The sequence below is a fragment of the Saccopteryx leptura genome, chromosome 4 (genome assembly GCF_036850995.1).
Source record: "Saccopteryx leptura isolate mSacLep1 chromosome 4, mSacLep1_pri_phased_curated, whole genome shotgun sequence".
NCBI lineage: Eukaryota > Metazoa > Chordata > Mammalia > Chiroptera > Emballonuridae > Saccopteryx > Saccopteryx leptura.
The window spans coordinates 140,056,294-140,077,189 of record NC_089506.1 but is presented as its reverse complement, the minus strand read 5'-3'; the positions used below and the strand labels follow the sequence as shown (position 1 = coordinate 140,077,189).

The following is a 20,896-nucleotide window of genomic DNA, read 5'->3' as shown; positions in this document are numbered from 1 at the left end:
GAAAGGCCTCTGACTCTGCCTCTCTGTGGGGTAACACGGGCACCCACTACCCCGCCATTACTCTGACGTCATCCATTCAGATTTTCAACCTTACATTGTCATGCCCCATTAACAACTTCAGAGAGCTCACTGAATTTTTTTTAAATTAAATTTTCAGAACACTTTTTTATATTAGTCAAATTGTACCTGAAGCAAATCATTACAATTGCTTATGCAAGTCAAAAATTGATCTGTGTTGGAGACCATAACTACAGAAGGAACTTTTAGCTTACTTTGAACTGAAACTATCTTTAAGTTCAAAAGATGATTATGTTTCTTGTCTTTTAATTATAGGACTTATAAGATTAATTGGGTTTTCCTCTTTATCCACTGGTATTACCTTTTTATTTTTTCTATATTACATCCTTCCTGTTTTAGCACACACACACACAATTAGGTTAAAATTTTTAAATATCTTTTAGTCATTTATCTTGGAAATAAGTATAATGTACATTAAATACATTTATTTAATAGAATGTACACATAGAATCATGTAAGAACAGATAAACAACTGAGAATCCTATATTCTAATTTTTGTATTAGAAAATATTCTGTATTGAATGTCATCAGCATCAAACTATTTTATATAGAAATTTAACATCCAAAACATTCTGAAACAAAAAGGTGAAATATTTTATGTATGGTGAGATGAGAATTTAAACTATTTTAATCCTAACATATGCATATATAATGTCTATAAATAACTATAGCCATGTGTATACAGGGGGTCCTTAGGTTATGACTGTCTCGACATACAACATTTTGAGTTTACAATGCTCACTCCCATAAAAACTTTAAAAAATTGAAACATGGGTGTTATGACTTAAATCATTGATGTCATACTTACAAACCACGTGAGCGAACTAGTTTGGCTGCGAGTGGTGGAAAAATACACAGTAACATGGCAAAAGTGTGAGGGAGTTGGCGTCCCCCACTATGTTTGCCTACACCATTTTGGACTGTTAAAAATACAGGTGTTCTGTTTGTGTTAAGCTAGGGTGTTTTTTGAATTACACCAAAATTTAAGCATGCCACTGTCATAGAAATTGAACTGTGTTGTAACCAGAGGCATCCCTGTATTATATATATAATATATTACATATAAAATACATATATCTGACCATATATAAGGTTATATACAATGCATTTATATGGCTATATATAACTATATATAACTGTAAATAGCTATATAATAAAGGAATAAAATGAGGTAGTAAGAGAAGAATATCTAAAAATTCAGAAAATACTAAAAACTATTAGCAATGCATAGTTGGTTAGCCCAGCTGTATTGCAAAGCCTTCTTGAAAAGTTTCAACTTGAATGAATACATTGCTGTCTCTCCACACCTGCCTCCCCAAATGAATATGTCAAATTTTTCATTTGAAGAATGAAGTAACACTAAAATTAAAGAAGCTCTTGGAAACTCTGCAGCATACATTCATATAGAAAGTGAGATGGCTACAGACTACATAGGGTGTTTTAATATTAGAAATATCCTAAGAGTTCCTTTATTTTCCATCTTTTATTCTTAATACTTTTGGTTAAACCAGGCCTTCATTTCTATTATTATTTTACTTTTTATTTCTAGGAATTAAACTTTCTTCTCCCAACTAATGGCCAAAGCTCCATTTCACTTGCTATAAACATTTCCTTTATGAAGATTCTAAATCATGGCTTGCATATTTTCAGGTTATTTTACACATAGCTCTTTCAGTGAAACAAATGGTACAGTTGGAAGGAAGGAAAAAAATTGTTTTTGGTAAAATTGAAAATGTTTTTTTTAAAAACAAAACAAAAAACATAATATATTGTAGGAAGCCAATTTTTTTATGCTTTGATACCATATTTCCCAATTTTTAGACCATTTAATTACTGTTAGATGAGGTAGAAGAAAAACAACAATTTTCATTCTCCAAAAATATTTGTTTATTCTTGTTGACCGACTATTAGCTTCCTAAATTTTATATAGAAAAAAAAAATTTTCCCATTGATAGCCTTTTGGGGTTTTTTTTGGTTTGTTTGTTTGTTTGTTTGCTTGTTTTGGAGAAGAGGTGCTTTTTCTTTTAAGATACAATTATCCTCCATATCGATGGAGGATTGGTTCTAGAAGCCCTACGAATACCAAAATCCTCAGATGTTCCAGCCCCTTATGTAAAAGTGTTTGAATATAACCTACACACATTCTCCCATATATTTTAAATCACTTCTAAGTTGCAGGCTAACCAACGTACTCCTTTTGCAGCTAGTATTGAGGATATATCTCCCAGAGCTACTTTGTGTATACTTTCTCCTATGCCCTAAATACAGAAACAATAGCCTTACTGTTTAAATAAATGACAACTTTAGTGTCACACAAACCTATCTGGGAAGAAAAAAATGAATAGTCTTAGCCTCAGCTGTTAGAGGGATGTTCATATCAAAAAATTCAGAAACCAATATAATCTATACATTGTTCTGTTTTTATCAGTAAAGTCACAGTATATGTTGCTGCATTTTCTCTTTTCCGATGAAACTGATTTATAAAAGAATTAGTAAATAGAGGATGATTTTAGAATAGATAGCCTGATTACTTCCATTCTATTTTCTCCCCATTGTAGGAGTCACCATCAGCTCTACACTACATAAAGTGATTAAGCAATCACTGCAGCAGTGTCTATGGAATACCATGGGTTATTACCATCATTATCCAAATATTTTAATCTCTATGACACATTGTGAAAATCTCTGAGACAATAACTAAATTGGAAACTAAAACTGAAGTAATGTATTAGTATGGTGTCCCCAAAGCTAAAACACAGCATTAATATTTTAAACAATGTAAATAAGAAAATTTGACAAGTTAAAAAAAATAACATAATCTCAGTAAACAAGTTCAAAATAAGCAGATATTATATAATGCCTTAGATAAAATGCCAATACCCTTTAGAATGCACTTTTTAAAAAGATTTTTTGGCAATTATATTGATAAGATTATAACGTTGCTTAAGAAACCATTGTTCAAGCTATAAAAAAATACTTAGGTATTTACATTATTTTTCTATTTTCTAACATTAAAAAAAGCCTACAATCAGGAAATTATGTGAGAACATATAATTTTAGAGTTGTTCAACAGGAAAAAAAATATATTTCCCCAAGTATTGAGGCCTAATTCATTTATAAATTAATGAAACTAAGATACTGAAGACAAATTTGACATGTTTTATTTTACAATTAGTTAGCAGCTTTTATTACATTTAAGTCCAACTCACTGTAGTAATATCATTAAAATTAAATTTAAATTTAAAAATATACATTTTCCACCTTTGAATTTTATTATGTTCATGTATATCCAGGCCAAATATTTGCTAAAATGAGTTTTCTTTTTCGTTTTTTTTTTTTTTTTAATTAGCTCACATTTAAATAAAGAGTTTAAGGACAAATCTCATTAGACATTAAAACTATTCACCACAGGATTCCACAATGGTGACTGAGTAGGCAGATGTTTCAACTGCCACCTCCCAGGACCAAACTGAGATACAACTTAATTTAAGAACAATCATCTTGCCTGACCAGGCTGTGGCGCAGTGGATAGAGCATCAAACTGGGATGCGGAAGGACCCAGGTTTGAGACTCCGAGGTCGCCAGCTTGAGCACGGGCTCCTATGGTTTAAGCCAGGGGTCCCCAAACTATGGCCCGCGGGCCGCATGCGGCCCCCTGAGGCCATTTATCCAGCCCCACTGCACTTCCGGAAGGGGCACCTCTTTCATTAGTGGTCAGTGTTCTGAGAGTAACTGAACGAGAACAAGGTACTGTGCAAAGGATTATGTGGCTGCACAATGGAAGACGTCCAAAAGCAGGCCCATAGTTCCCATTAAAATACTGGTCTGTTTGTTGATTTAAATTTACTTGTTCTTTATTGTAAAATTGTATTTGTTCCCGTTTTGTTTTTTTACTTTAAAATAAGATATGTGCAGTGTGCATAGGGATTTGTTCATAGTTTATTTTATAGTCCAGCCCTCCAATGGCCTGAGGGACAGTGAACTGGCCCCCTGTGTAAAAAGTTTGGGGACCCCTGGTTTAAGCAAAACTCACCAGCTTGGACCCAAGGTCGCTGGCTCGAGGAAGGGGTTACTCAGTCTGCTGAAGGCCCACGGTCAAGACACAAATGAGAAAGCAGTCAATGAACAACTAAGGTGTTGCAATGAAAAACTGATGATTAATGCTTCTCATCTCTCTGCGTTCCTGTCTGTTTGTCCCTATCTATCCCTCTCTCTGACTCTCTCTGTCTCTGTTAAAAAAAAAAAATAGAACAATCATCTTGAAAAACCAATTTGGGACTAAACAAAAAAGAGTCTATAACAAAGGATCACAGAGGAAGCCACACTGAGACTGATAGGAAGGACGGAGACACTGACAGGGCTGCCTGATCCCAGGAGCAGCGGCAGCTAAGGGGTCAGGAGGGACTCTCCCTATAGGGAGGGTCACATTGAGAGGTGTGGGTGCTCCATCCTAGGGCCAGAGCTCCAGAGCCTAGAAGAGGAACCCACACAGCATTTGGAGGTGAAAGGAGCCTGGTTTCTGTCTGTGAGAAAGAGACAGAGCTCTTAGAGACACAGGCTCCATCTTAAAGGGCCCACACAGAAAATCTTGCTCACAGCCACTTATTCAGGGCTCCAGTGGAAGGAGAGCAGAGAAGACTAGAGTTGCATGAGGGGAGTGTAAAGTTGGAGGCTGTGGGGTAGCTGTGTTAAGCTTGCTCACAGGGATACCAACTACAAGCATTTTGCTTGATTAGTGCATGAACACATGGCTGTGCCATGTGTGAGTGGCCTATACAGGGCAATGTGCTTGCGATCACACGAGATTGGGGATTATAATAGATGCACGGATTGCCTGCCTGCCACTGTGAGGGGCCATTCTGCTGTTTGTTTGCCTGAGAGGCGGTTTCTGCTGCCTATGTGCTTGCCCACTGTTGTGAGACTTTATTAAAGGAAATGGCCCAACACTTTCCAGACCCACAGTATGTGTACCATCTGCCTGAATCCAGTGTGAACCTGCCTGGCCATGGCCACCAGCATTACATCTGGTGTAGTGGGCAGGGTCAGAGCAGATTGGTATGGAGCCACTGACATCCTTGAGGGTGGAATAAAGAAGTGGCTGTTCCGGTGGCTCTCCTGGTAGGGACTGTCGGCTGGGCATTTTTTATAATCCTGTGAGAAAAAACCAAGAACTCAGTATGAGAAGCCAAGCGAGGTCAAAAACTCCAGAATGAGCTGCCTACTGAGCACCAACGACAGTGTGAACTGGAATGAGAGCAGGAGAGGGAGACCGACCGGGTCTGAGAGCTGCAGTGTGAAGTGCAGGCTGAGAGCCAACAGTGCTTGTAACTGGGGCCATCTCTGAACAAAGAGTTACAGGTTCACAAGTTGCAGTTTACCCTGGAAGCTGAATGTTGGCAGCAATGGTTGTTGGAGAAACAACTGTGGATTCAAGAACTCGAGAGACAGCTTCAGGCTGAGAGCTGGCAGCTGCAGGAGCCAAATTGAGCACAGAAGATGGAGCTCCATTTGTAGACTATCTCTGAGTCAGTAGGAGCAGGCATTTTCAACTCTTCTGATGGAGAGTTTCAGACTGCAATTGCCATCCACAGATGCAGTCTCGGACTCAGAGCCCAGCTTGTGGTCACCAAACAACCAAGAGTCTCTCTGGGCAGCCACAGCCTCCTCCCCGGGTAGTGGAGCACTCTGTGGTCCAGCCCTACACCTGGGCAGAGCTGATGGAGTTGGGGATGAAATTCAGGCAAAAACCCACTAAGCCCCTGGCAGCCTGCTTGGTGCGGCTGCAGGACATAGGGGATGGATGGCATCATGGTCTTCAGAATAGAGATGGAACACAAGGCTGTGAGGGCTGCTGACTGTTCTACCCCCTCCCCCAATTAACAAGAGAAATGGGCCTGCAAAAGTTACCTGAACACAGATGTTGGTAGATTTGATTGCGGCTGGGGCAGATAGAGAGAAATTAGATGGCAAGCCTAACAAAGTCTTGTTGGAGCTTTGGCAGCAGCTTGAGTCAAAACAGAGGTTCCAACCTCTGAAAAAGCAGGGGAAGTGGGTGGCCCCGGCATCTGCCAGGAAAATGACTAGCGCTCAGGTTACACGATCCTCAAGACCTGTTGTCTTAGTTTGAATAGGGGGAAGGGCAAGTGACCCCTCTGACAGGGACAGGTGGGGGCCAAAGGCCCCATGTGAAATTGACAATCCACTGGTCCCCTTTTAATGTGCAGTAGCTGATGGCATTAGAACAGGGGTCGGAAACCTTTTTGGCTGAGAGAGCCATGAACACCACATATTTTAAAATGTAATTCTGTTAGAGCCATACAACAACCCATGTACATTATGCATTATCCAATAAAAATTTGGTGTTGTCCCGGAGGACAGCTGTGATTGGCTCCAGCCACCCGCAACCATGAACATGAATGGTAGGAAATGAATGGATTTTAATACATGAGAATGTTTTGTATTTTTAACATTATTATTTTTTTATTAAAGATTTGTCTGCGAGCCAGAAGCAGAAATCAAAAGAGCCACATCTGGCTCATAAGCCATAGGTTCCCAACCCCTGCATTAGAAGGTAATAGGTGCTTTTTTAATTTTTACAGCAGCAGCAGCTAAGAGAACTCTTAAGGCAACATAGGCTTTGAATGTGTTTGACCCCACCAGGCCCTGTGAGCTTGTTGAGGGGTTTGGATAGGGCTTGTAGCAACAGATAGCACACTACAAAAAGGTACTGATGTTTGTTAATAAAGAGTTGTATGGCTAGTTGCATGTAATGAAACTTTACCTTGGTGATTTTGCACAGATAGCTGAGCTATCTATCATGGAGTGACTTTTGGGGGCACTTGCTCCCTTGATGGATGGACATACTGCTTTTGGACATTATGAGAGACCTTGATGGGGGGGCATGGCACCTATGGAGGCCCTCCTACACCAGGAAGCTGCTCTCACCAGGTTGCAGAGACACACTAAGGACATTTTTGGTTTCAATGGACATGACCCTGGACTGTACAGGCCCCCCACCTACAATGGGTGGCCTTGTTGGTAACATGCTGTGGGGTATTGGAGGTGGGCCTGCAGTTAACTCCCTAAGCAGAGTACTCAGAGAGACATTGTGAAGGGCACTATTGTAATTATTGTGTACGTTTTGCTGTTGCTGTAGTCTCTGTTTCCTGTCATGTAGATTGTGAAGTAAGCAATCCTAAAGGGTGGGATGTGAGGCAGCTGTGTTAGGCTTGCTCGCAGGGTTTCCAGCTGCAAGCACTTGGCTTGATTAATGTGTGAGCATGTGGCTGCACCATGTGTGTATAGGCTATATAAGGCTATGGGTGCTTGTGCTCAGGAAGATTGTGGGTGCGTGGATTACCTGCTCACCATTTTGATATTTCTTTGCCTGAGAGATGGTTTCCTCTGCCTGTGTCTTTGTCTGCCATTGTGAGAATTTATTAAAAGGAATGGTCCAACCCTTTCTGATTTGGCAGATTTTTTACTGTCTGCCCGAATCCAATGTGAACCTGCTTGACCTCAGCCACTGGCATAACAGAGGCCCAGGGAGAGACACTGTGGGGAACGGCCACCAGAACCCCTGTGCTGAGTCATTCTCCAATACTGCAGTCACCATCTCTGCTGGGTGGAGCAGTTCCCTCTGAGCAGCAACAGCCTGGGGAAAAGCAACTGCTCTACTCTGAGGAGTCTCTCCTGCCCCAGTCATGAAGACTGGTACTTTCTCAAAATACAGAAAAGCAGGGGGCACATCAGTGACTCAGTTTTCTTTGTTAAGGCTGAACCTTTCTGCCACATGCTTCTGAGTCTAAGACCAGTCATTTCCCCTCACAGGAGACTCAGTAGAAACTGTCTGGAATGCAGGCAGACCACAACTCTGGGTCTCAGAGGCCACACCCTCCTGAGGTTGTGAAAACAGTCTGAATAGACTGACATCTAGGGCTGAGGGGCAGAGTCACACCCACCACCCTTCCTAATCCCTGAATTACCACAGGCTCTGGATTCTACTAGCGTTTTCTTTTTTTCAGTGACCAAGCCCAAGAAGCCAGTAGACAATGGCCTTAGGAGGTGGGACTCAGGGAACCTTGGCCTTTTAAGTGGACCTTCCCCCAGGCCCCGTGTGGGTAAAAGCAAGACTAGGTGTGCAGCTTGTTATTATCATGAGCACCTGGACCAAGGAGAGGCAGCCACAAACTCTGGATTGCCTGTAGCTCAAAGAAGGTTGCTGAGAGCCAGTCACTAGCAGTGTCGACCACTGCTCTGGCCAGTTTCCTGCCAGGAAGGCCCAGGGGTGGTATATTCAGTGACCAGCTGAGAAGAGCATCAGTTCAGGACCTAACAATTCTTGCTAAAGTGCTATCATAAGGAAGGGCTTCTCACACCTGACCTAGCTGAAGCAAGATCCGCTATCTGTGATCAACACCAGCACAGTGGCTCATTGCACTGGATAGGGAGGAGCTTCACAGTCAGCCAGCCTGGCTGCTGGATATTTTTTCCTGCTAGGCTAGATATCACAGTGGGAAAGAAGAGAAGCTTGGAGCATGGACATATAATATGCAGGTCCCTGTGAGTCTATTGTTGGATTTGGTTGAGGGGCTTAACCTCTTTCTGAGGGGCATAGTCAACCAAAGAAAGGGCTCTCAGTCTTTCTCCCTGAGACCATGGGCTCAACAGCTGTAAGAACTTCTGCAAAAGGGACTGTTGGCCCCAGTCAATCTGAACCTACTGCTGACCTTGTTGGGGAGAAATAAAATTGAGTATTACAAAATAGTTGAAGGATTAGGCTCTGTAGTAGAGATCATATTTTCCTTACTGAGCTTCTGACCAAGAGACACATGAAGAAGGGGGTCCCACTAACATTGTATTCCCAACTCAGCTTCCCTAACCCAACAAGCTTGCAACTCTGTGGGAAGACAAGGCAGCTGCAAGAGGAGGTAGAGAAGCTGAAAAGTGAAAGCAAATCTTATAAAGGTTGGGATTTTTACAGACTTGCTGTCATCCCTAAGAAGGAGAAAGCTGATTCTTATACAAAGTTGGCCCCTCCCACACTACCCAGGCACAGTAAACACAGAAACAAATAGCAAAAAGAGCCATAGCTGCAGACATGTAGCCCACAGAGGGTTAAAATAACAGCTGATGCCAATTCAAGAAGCTCTACAACCAACACAATTGGTAGTGGGTGGCAGATAGAAACAACCCTAGACTCAGCTAGCTACACAAGCAGCACTCACCAGACTTGTGGAGAATAAATATACCCAACACAACAGACATTGCAAAGAGTCTAATACACATAATCAATATTGATCCTTAAAGACAGCTAGCCCGAAGGGATAACCATACCCATGAAAGTACCAAGAGCATTCAATACTTATTTATCCAGCAAGCCTATCATTTAAAACTAAAGGAGAAATAAAAAGCTTCCTAGACAAAAAAAAAAAAAAAAAAAAAAACTTCAAAAGATTCATTACAACCAAACCAGTACTGCAATGGTATCCTCAAGAAGCATTCCTAGAACTAGAAAAACAGGTGAGATGGAGGTCAGTACCACTGAACCCATATTCCTCATAAAGACCCACAAATATTTCAATGTCAGACAGCATTACCTAATACACAGACAAAATGGGCAGACAAAGAAATACGATCAAAATGAATCAACAGGAGAAATCTCCAGAAAAAAAACTAAATGAAATGGAAGTAATGAAACTACCAGATGCATTGTTTAAAATAATGATTTTTAGGATCCTCAAGGACCTTAGAGCAATAATGGATGGACATAATGAGCACCTAAATAAAAAGATAGCAAGCATCAAAAAGAACATTGAAGTCATAAAAAAGAACCAGTCAGAACTGACAAATACAATATCAGAAATGAAGACTGCAGTAGAAGGGTTCAACAGCAGGCTGGATGAAGCAGAAGCCTGAATCAGTGATTAAAAAGACAAGATTAACATAAGCACAGAAGTAGAGCAGCAAAATAAAAAGAGGTATAAAAAGACTGAGAAAAATCTAAGATACGTCTGTGACAACATGAAGAGAAACAACATTTGCATCATAGGGGTTCCTGAAGGAGAAGAGAACAATCAAGGGATAGAGAAACTGTTTGAAAAAATCATAGCTGAAATTTTTCCTAAATTGATGAAAGAAAAAGTCACACCAAATGGCAAGGAAAAAATTCTCAAGGCAGCCAGGAAAAAGAAGAATACAAAATAAAAGAAGGCCCATTAGATTACCATCAGATTTCTCAACAGAAACTCTACAAGCTAGAAGAGAGTGGACACCAATATTTAAAATACTGAAAGAGAGGAACTTTCAGCCACGAATACTATAACCATCAAAGCTACCCTTCAAATATGAAGGAGAAATAAAAACATTCTCAGATACAGAAAAGATGAAGGAATTTATCATGAGAAAACCCCCACTCCAAGAATTACTAAAGGGGGTTCTCCAATCAGATACAAAGAAAAAAAAAAGCCACAAGTAAAAGCTCCACAAAGAACACAATAAAACCAAATTTAAACTGTGACAACAACAACAAAAAAAAAAGAGGGGGGAGAGGATGGAGATTAACAGTAGCAAAGGATGATGGAGTGCAAAAGTATTATACTCACAAAATAGTGCACTACAATGAACAGGGTAGGAACCCTTTTTATTACTTAATGGTAACCACCATTGAAAAAACCACAGAAGCACATGATTTAAAAAAGATAGCAACAGAGGAAAGATGTATGGAATATAACCAAATAAAAACAAAAGATAGAAAAACAAAAGAGAAGGTTCAAACAAGACACAAAACTAACAGAAAACAACCTACAAAATGGCAATAGGGAACTCACAAGTGTCAATAATTACACTAAATATAAACAGATTAAACTCACCAATAAAAAGGCACAGAGTAGCAGAATGGATTAAAAAAAAATCCAACTGTATGCTGCCTACAAGAAAATCATCTAAGCAACAAGGGTAAAAACAAATTCAAAGTGAAAGGCTGGAAAACAATACTCCAAGCAAATAACATCCAAAAAAAGCAGGCACAGCTATACTCATATCTGATAATGCTGACTACAAGAAAGCAAAATACTCAGAGACAAAAATGGCCATTTCATAATGGCTAAGGGGACACTGAATCAAAAGACATAACAATCCTTAATATATATGCACCAAACCAAGGAGCACCAAAATATATGACAGCTACTTATTGACCTTAAAACAAAAACTGACAAAAATACAATCATACTTGGAGACCTCAATACACCGCTGATGGCTCTAGATCAGTCATCCAAACAGAGCATCAACAAAGATATATTGGCCTTAAACAAAACACTAGAGCACCTGGATATGATAGACATCTACAGGACATTTCATCCCAAAGTGACAGAGTATACATTTTTCTTCAGTGAACATGGATAATTCTCAAGAATAGACCATATATTGGGCCACAAAAACAACATCAGCAAATTCAGAAAAATCGAAGTTGTACCAAGCATATTTTCTGAACATAAAGCCTTGAAACTAGAATTCAACTGCAAAAAAATGGAAAAAAATCCCACAAAAATGTGGAAACTAAACAACACACTTTTAAAAAATGAATGGGTCAAAGAAGAAATAAGTGCAGAGATAAAAAGATATATACAGACAAATGAAAATGACAATAGGACATATCAGAATATATGGGATGCAACAAAAGCAGTGATAAGAGAGAAGTTCATATTACTTCAGGCATATATGAACAAACAAGAGAGAGCCCAATTGAAGCACTTAACTTCACACCTTAAGGAACTGGAAAAAGAAGAACAAAGACAACCCAAAACCAGCCAAAGAAAGGAGATAATAAAAATCAGAGCAGAAATAAATGAAATAGAGAACAGAAAAACTATAGAAAAAATTAATAGAACAAGGAGCAGGTCCTTTGAAAAGATCAACAAAATTGACAAACCCTTGGCAAGACTTACCAAGGAAAAAAGAGAAAGAACTCATATAAACAAAATCAAAATGAAAGAGCAGAAATTACCACGGACATCGTAGATATACAAACAATTGTGGTAGAATACTATGAAAAACTTTATGCCACTAAATTCAACAACCTAGAAGAAATGGATAAATTCCTAGAACAATACAACCTTCCTAGACTGAGTCAAGAAGATGCAGAAAGCCTAAACAGACCTATTAGTAGAAAAGAAATAGAAAAAACCATTAAAAGCCTCCCCAAAAATAAAAGTCCAAGCCAAGACGGCTATGCCAGCGAATTTTATCAAACATTCAAAGAAGACTTGGTTCCTATTCTACAGAAAGTCTTCCAAAAAATTGAAGAAGAAGCAATATTTCCAAACACATTATATGAGGCCAACATAACGCTCATACCGAAACCAGGCAAGGATGGCACAAAATAAGAAGACTACAGACCAATATCTCTAATGAATACAGATGCTAAAATACTAAACAAAATACTAGCAAATCGAATACAACAACATATTAAAAAAATAATACATCATGATCAATTGGGATTCATCCTAGAATGTCAAGGATGGTTCAGCATACGTAAAACGGTTAACGTAATACACCATATCAACAAAACAAAGAACAAAAAACACATAATCTTATTAATAGATGCAGAAAAGGCTTTCGATAAAATACAACACAATTTTATGTTTAAGACTCTCAACAAAATGGGTATAGAAGGAAAATATCTCAACATGATAAAGGCCATATATGATAAACCATCAGCTAACATCATATTAAATGGCACTAAACTGAAGGCTTTTCCCCTTAAATCAGGAACAAGACAGAGTTGTCCACTCTCTCCACTCTTATTTAATGTGGTACTAGAGGTTCTAGCCAGAGCAATCAGACAAGACAAAGAAATAAAAGGCATCCATATCGAAAAAGAAGAAGTAAAGGTATCATTTTTTGCAGATGATATGATCCTATACATCGAAAACCCCAAAGAATCCACAAAAAGACTACTAGAAACAATAAGTCAATACAGTAAGGTCGCAGGATACAAAATTAACATACAGAAGTCAATAGCCTTTCTATATGACAACAATGAAACATTTGAGAATGAACTCAAAAAAATAACCCCATCACGATTGCAACAAAAAAAAATGAAATACCTAGGAATAAACATAACAAAAAATGTAAAGGACTCATATAATGAAAACTACAAACCATTGTTAAGGGAAATCAAAAAAGATATAATGAGATGGAAGAATATCCCTTGTTCTTGGTTAGAAAGAATAAATATAATCAAGATAGCCATATTACCCAAAGCAATATACAAATTTAATGGAATTCTCATCAAAATTCCAATGACATTTTTTAAAGAAATGGAGCAAAAAAATCATCAGATTTATATGGAAGTATAAAAAACCCTGAATAGCCAAAGCAATCTTAAAGAAAAAGAATGAAGCTGGGGGCATTACAATACCTGACTTCAAACTATATTAAGGGCCACGACAATCAAAAGAGCATGGTATTGGCAGAAAAATAGACACTCAGACCAATGGAACAGAATAGAAAGCCCAGAAATAAAACCATATATATATATATATATATATATATATATATATATATATATATATATATATATATTCAAATAATTTTTGATAAAGGGGCCAACAACACACAATGAAGAAAAGAAAGCCTCTTCAACAAATGGTGCTGGGAGAACTGGAAAGCCACATGCAAAAGAATGAAACTGGACTACAGTTTGTCCCTTTGTACTAAAATTAACTCAAAATGGATCAAAGATCTAAACATAAGACCTGAAACAATAAAGTACATAGAAGAAGAGATAGGCACTAAACTCATGGACCTGGGTTCTAAAGAGCATCTTATGAATTTGACTCCAAAGGCAAGAGAAGTGAAGGCAAAAATTAATGAGTGGGACTACATCAGACTAAGAAGATTTGCTCAGCAAGGGAAACTGATAACAAGATAAACAGACAGCCAACTAAATGGGAAATGATATTTTCAAACAACAGCTCAGATAAGGGACTAATATCCAAAATATACAAAGAACTCATTAAACTCAACAACAAACAAACAAACAATCCAATAAAAACATGGGAAGAGGACATGAACAGACACTTCTCCCAGGAAGAAATACAAATGGCCAACAGATATAGGAAAAGGTGCTCATCTTCTTTAGTTATTAGAGAAATGCAAATCAAAACTGCAATGAGATACCACCTCACACCTATTCGATTAGCTATTATTAACAGGACAGGTAATAGCAAATGTTGGAGAGGCTGTGGAGAAAAAGGAACCCTCATACACTGTTGGTGGGAAAGTAAAGTAGTGCAACCATTATGGAAGAAAGTATGGTGGTTTCTCAAAAAACTGAAAATATAACAACCTTATGACCCAGCAATCCCTCTACTGGGTATATACCCCCAAAACTCAGAAACATTGATACGTAAAGACACATGCAGCCCCATGTTCATTGCAGCATTGTTCACAGCGGCCAGGACATGAAAACAACCAAAAAGCCTATCAATAGATGACTGGATAAAGAAGATGTGGCTCATATACACTATGGAATACTACTCAGCCATAAGAAATGATGACATCGGATCATTTACAGCAAAATGGTGGGACCTTGATAACATTATACGAAGTGAAATAAGTAAATCAGAAAAAAACAGGGAGTGCATTATTCCATACGTAGGTGGGATATAAAAGTGAGACTAAGAGACATTGATAAGAGTGTGGTGGTTAAAGGGGGTGGGGGGAGAGGAAGAGGGAAAGGGGGAGGGGGAGGTGCATGAAGAAATCTAGATAGAAGGTGACAGAGGACAATCTGACTTTGGGTGATGGGTATGCAACATAATTGAATGACAAGATAACCTGAAAATGTTTTCTTTGAATATATGTACTCTGATTTATTGATGTGACTCCATTAAAAAAAAAAAAAAATGTCACACCATTTCAAGAAGCACAGAGTCCCATTAAAGAGGAACACAAGGAGGCCTACACCAAGACACATCATAATTAAAAATGCCAAAGTTAAAAGACAAAGAAAAAAACTAAAAACTGCAAAAGAAAAACAGTTAATTACCTACAGAGGAGCCCCCATAAGGATGACATCCAACTTCTCAACAGAAACGCTTGAGGCCAGAAGTAATTGGCAAGAAATATTCAAAGTGATGCCAAACAAGAAACTACAACCAAGACTTCTTTATGCAGCAAGCCTATCATTTAAAACTAAAGGAGAAATAAAAACCTTCCTAGACAAAAAAAAAAAATTCAAGAGATTCATTACAACCAAACCAGTACTGCAAGAAATGTTAAGGCACCTTCTGTGAAAAGAGCAATGAAAAAAAATATTGAGAAAAAGAGGATTGTAGATTTAAAGAATAAAATAGAAATAAATGAATGCATATCAATAATAACCTTTAATGTAAATGGATTAAATGATCCAATCAAAAGATATAGAGTAGCTGCATAAATATAAAAACAGGACCCATATATATGCTGTCTACAAGAGACACACCTTAAAACAAAAGATGCACATAAACTGAAGGTAAAGGATGGGAAAAAACATTTCATGCAAATGGAAACAGAAAAAAAGTTGGGGTAGCAATACTTATAACAAATAAAATGGACTTTAAAACAAAGGATATAGTAAGAGATAAAAAAGGCCACTACATAATGATAAAGGGAGCAATCCAACAGGAAGATATAACTATTATAAATATCTACGCACCTAATATGGAAGCACCTAAATATATAAAGCAGACTTTGATGGATATAAAGGATGAGATCAACAGCAATACTATAATACTAGGGGATTTCAATACCCCACTAACATCACTAGATAGATCCTCAAGAAAGAAAATTAACAAAGAAACAGCAAACTTAAAGACATACTAGATCATCTTGATTTAATAGATATCTTCAAAACCTTTCACCCTAAAGCAGCAGAATATACATTCTTTTCAAGTGCTCATGGTATATTCTCTAGGATAGACCACATGTTATGGAACAAAAGTGATCTGAACAAATTTAAGAAGATTGAAATTATATCAAGCACTTTCTCTGATCACAATGGCATGAAACTAGAAATCAACCACAACAGAAAAATCTCAAAAATTCTCAAACCCATGGAAACTAAATAGCAGGTTGTTAAGTAACGAATGGATTAAGAATGATATCAAAGAAGAAATAAAAAAATTCCTAGAAATAAATGATAATGAGCATACAACAACTCAAAATTTATGGAACACAGCTAAAGCAGTACTGACAAGGAAGTTCATAGCACTATAGGCACACTTTAAGAATCTAGAAAGAACTCAAATAAACAACGCTGCACCTAAAAGAACTAGAAAAAGAACAGCAAGTAAAGCCTAAATGTAGTAAAAGGAAGAAAATAATAAGGACCAGAGCAGAAATAAATGACATAGAGGCTAAAGAAAAATGCAGACGATCAATGAAACTAGAAGCTGGTTCTTTGAAAAGGTAAACAAGATCAATGAACCTTTAACTAGACTCACCAAGAAAAAAGAGAGAGGACTCAAATAAATAAAATTAGAAATGAGAGAGGAGAAGTAACAACTGACACAACAGAAATACAAAATATTGTAAGAAAATACTATGAAGAACTGTATGCCAAAAAAACTAGACAACCTAGGTGAAATGGACAAATTCCTTGAAACACACAATCTTCCAAAAATCAATCTGGAAGAATCAGAAAACCTAAACAGACTGATGATAACAAATGAGATTGAAACAGTTATCAAAAAACTCCCAACAAAGAAAAGTCCTGGGCCAGATGGCTTCACAACTGAATTCTACCAAATATTCAAAGAAGAAATAACTCCTATCCTTCTCAAGCTATTTCAAAAATTCAAGAGGAAGGAAGACTTCCAAGCTCCTTTTATGAGGCGAGCCTAATTCTGATTTCAAAATCAGGCAAAGACAGCACAAAGAAAGAAAATTATAGGCCAATATCCCTGATGAATATAGATTCTAAAATCCTCAACAAAATATTAGCAAACTGGATGCAACAATATATGGAAAAAAATCATACACCATGATCAAGTGAGATTTATTCTGGAAAGGCAAGGGTGGTACAATATTCGCAAATCAATCAACGTGATTCATCACATAAACAAAAGGAAGGAGAAAAACCACATGATAATTCGAATAGATGCAGAAAAAGCATTTGATAAAATCCAGCACATATTCATGATCAATACTCTCAGCAAAGTGGGAATACAGGGAACATACCTCAACATGATAAAAGCCATCTATGACATACTCAATGGGCAAAAATTAAAAGCAATCCCCTTAAGATCAGGAACAAGGCAGGAATGCCCCTTTCACCACTCTTATTCAACATAGTCCTGGAAGTCCTGGCCACAGCAATCAGACAAGAAGAAGAAATAAAAGGCATTCAAGTTGGAAAAGAAGAAGTAAAACTATCATTATTTGCAGATGATATTGTATATATTGTAGAAAACCCTAAAGTCTCAGTCAAAAAACTACTGCACCTGATAAACGAATTCAGCAAAGTGGCGGGATATAAAATGAATACTCAGAAATCGGAGGCATTTTTATATACCAGCAATGAACAGTCAGAAAGAGAAATTAAGAAAACAATTCCCTTCACTATTACAACCAAAAAAGTAAAGTACCTAGGAGTAAATTTAACCAAGAAGACTAAAGACTTGTCCTTGGAAAATTATAAAACATTGATAAAAGAAATCAAGGAAGATACAAAAAAGAGGAAGCATATACCGGGCTCATGGTTAGGAAGAAAAAACATCATTAAAATGTCTATATTACCCAAAGCAATTTATAAATTCAATGCAATACCAATTAAAATACCAATGACATACTTGAAAGATATAGATCACATATTCCAAAAATTTATATGGAACCAAAAGAGAACACTAATGGCCTCAGCAATCTTAAAAAAGAAAAATAAAGTGGGAGGTATCATACTTCCTGATATCAAGTTATCCTGCAAGGCCATTGTACTCAAAACAGCCTGGTACTGGCATAAGAACAGGCATATAGATCAACAGAACAGAACAGAGAACCCAGAAATAAACCCACAGCTCTATGGACAACTGATATTTGACAAAGGAGTTAAGGGCATACAATGGAGTAAAGATAGCCTCTTTAATAAATGGTGTTGGGAAAATTGGACAGCTACCTGCAAAAAAATGAAACTAGACCACCAACTGACACCATTCACAAAAATAAACTCAAAATGGATAAAAGACTTAAATGTAGGCCGTGAAACCATTAGCATCTTAGAAGAAAACATAGGCAGTAAGCTTTCCGACATCTCTCACAGCGATACGTTTGCTGATTTATTTCCATGAGCAAGTGAAATAAAAGACAGAATAAACAAATGGGACTATATCAAACTAAAAAGCTTTTGCACAGCCAAAGACAATAAAAAGACAAACTACATAATGGGAGAACATATTTGACAATACGTCTGAGAAGGGGTTAATAACCAAAATTTATAAAGAACTTGTAAATCTCAAAACCAGGAAGACAAACAATCCAATCAAAAAATGGGAAAAAGAAATAAATAGACACTTCTCCAAAGAGGACATACAGACAGCCAATAGGCATATGAAGAAATGCTTAACATCACTAATCATTAGAGAAATGCAAATTAAAACCACACTGAGATATCACCTCACACCAGTCAGAATGGCGCTCATCAACAAAACAACACAGAATAAGTGCTGGTGAGGATGTGGAGAAAAGGGAACCCTCCTGCATTGCTGGTGGGAATGCAGACTGGTGCATCCCCTGTGGAAAACAGTATAGAGATTCCTCAAAATATTGAAAACCGAACTGCATTTTGACCCAGCTATCCCACTTTTAGGAATATACCCTAAGAACACCATAAAACTGTTCCAAAAGCAGAAATGCATCCCCATGTTCACAATAGCAAAGATCTGACCAAGTGTCCATCAGTGCACGAGTGGATTAAAAAGCTTTGGTACATATATATTATGAAATACTACTCAGCCATAAGAAATGATGACATCAAATCATTTACAATAACATGGATGGACCTTGATAACATTATACAGAGAGAATTAAGTAAATCAAAAAAACTAAAAACTATATGAACCCATACATAGATGGGACATAAAAATGAGACTCAGAGACATGGACAAGAATGTGATGGTAATGGGGGGTAGGTTGGGGGTGCGGAGGGGGCATGGAAGGAGAGAGAGGGGGTGGGGTGAGGGGATGGGCACAAAGAAAACCAGCTAGAAGGTGACAGAAGACAATTTTACTTTAGGTGAAGGGTATGAAACATAATCAATTGTCAAAATAATCTGGAGATGTTTTCTTGGAACATATGTACCCCGATTTATCAATGTCAGTGCATTAAAATTAATAAAAATAAGATTTTAAAAAGACATAAGGTAGCTGGTTGGAAAAGAAAACAGAACCCGTAGATCTGCTGTCCACAAGAGACCGACCTCAGAACAAAAGATACCCATAGACTGAAAGTGAAGGGATAGAAAAAAGTGTTTCATGTAAATGGAATTTTAAAAAAGCTAAGGTAGCAATACTTATATCAGACAAAATAGCATTTAAACAAAGGCTATATTAAGGGACAAAGAATGTCAATACATAATGATAAAGGAAACAATCCAACAGAAGAATATAAACACTGTAAATATTTATGCATTTAATATAGGAGGACCTAAATATGTAAAGCAAATTTTGATGGACAAAAAGGACAAGATCAACAACAATACTATAATAGTTGAAGACTTTAATACCCCAGTAACATCAATGGATAGATCTTCTAGACAGAAAATTTAAAAAGATCAGTGACACATTAAATCAACTGAATTTAATTGATATCTTCAGAACCTTTCACACTAGAGCAACTGAATGTGCATTTATTTCAAGTACTCCTGGTACATTCTCTAGGATAGATCACATATTAGGACACAAAACAAGTCTCAATAAATTTAATATTGAAATCATATCAAGCATCTTCTCTGATCACAAGGGAATGAAATGAGAAATCAACTCCAACAGAAACAGTGAAAAACATTCAAACACTTGTTGACTAAATAGCCTGCTATTAATTAACGAATGAGTTAACAATGAGATCAAGGAAAAAATAAAAAGTTGCATTGCAACAAATAAAAATGTACATACAGGCCCTGGCCGGTTGGCTCAGCGGTAGAGCGTCTGCCTGATGTGCGGGGGACCCGGGTTCGATTCCCGGCCAGGGCACATAGGAGAAGTGCCCATTTGCTTCTCCACCCCCCCTCTCCTTCCTCTCTGTCTCTCTCTTCCCCTCCCGCAGCCAAGGCTCCACTGGAGCAAAGATGGCCCGGGTGCTGGGGATCCTCTGCCCCAGGCGCTAGAGTGGCTCTGGTCGCGGCAGAGCAACGCCCCGGAGGGGCAGAGCATCGCCCCCTGGTGGGCAGAGCGTTGCCCCTGGTGGACGTGCCAGGTGGATCCCGGTCGGGCGCATGCGGGAGTCTGTCTGACTGTCTCTCCCTGTTTCCAGCTTCAGAAAAATACATATATATATATATATATATATATATATATATATATATATATATATATATATATATAACAACTTAAAATTTATGGGTCACAGCTGCAAAAGCAGTCCTGAGAGGGAAGTTTATAGCATTACAGGCATACTTAATAAGCAAAAAAAAAAAAAAAAAAAAACCCAAATAAATAACTTAACCCTGTGTCTAAAAGAACTATAGAAAGAAAAAGAAATAAAGCCCTGAGGAAGTAGAAGAAAGGAAATACTGAAGATCAGAATAAAAATAAATGACATATAGGTTAAAAAAATATTCAAAAG

At 37.7% G+C, this 20,896-nt stretch overlaps 1 non-coding gene across 1 annotated transcript; it reads left to right on the top strand.

Moving 5' to 3' along the window:
• The first annotated feature begins 20,228 nt into the window (after window positions 1–20,228).
• TRNAI-GAU (transfer RNA isoleucine (anticodon GAU)) lies at window positions 20,229–20,304 on the top strand. The gene has a single exon. It is a non-coding gene; the product is annotated as a tRNA-Ile (tRNA).
• The last annotated feature ends 592 nt before the right edge of the window (window positions 20,305–20,896 follow it).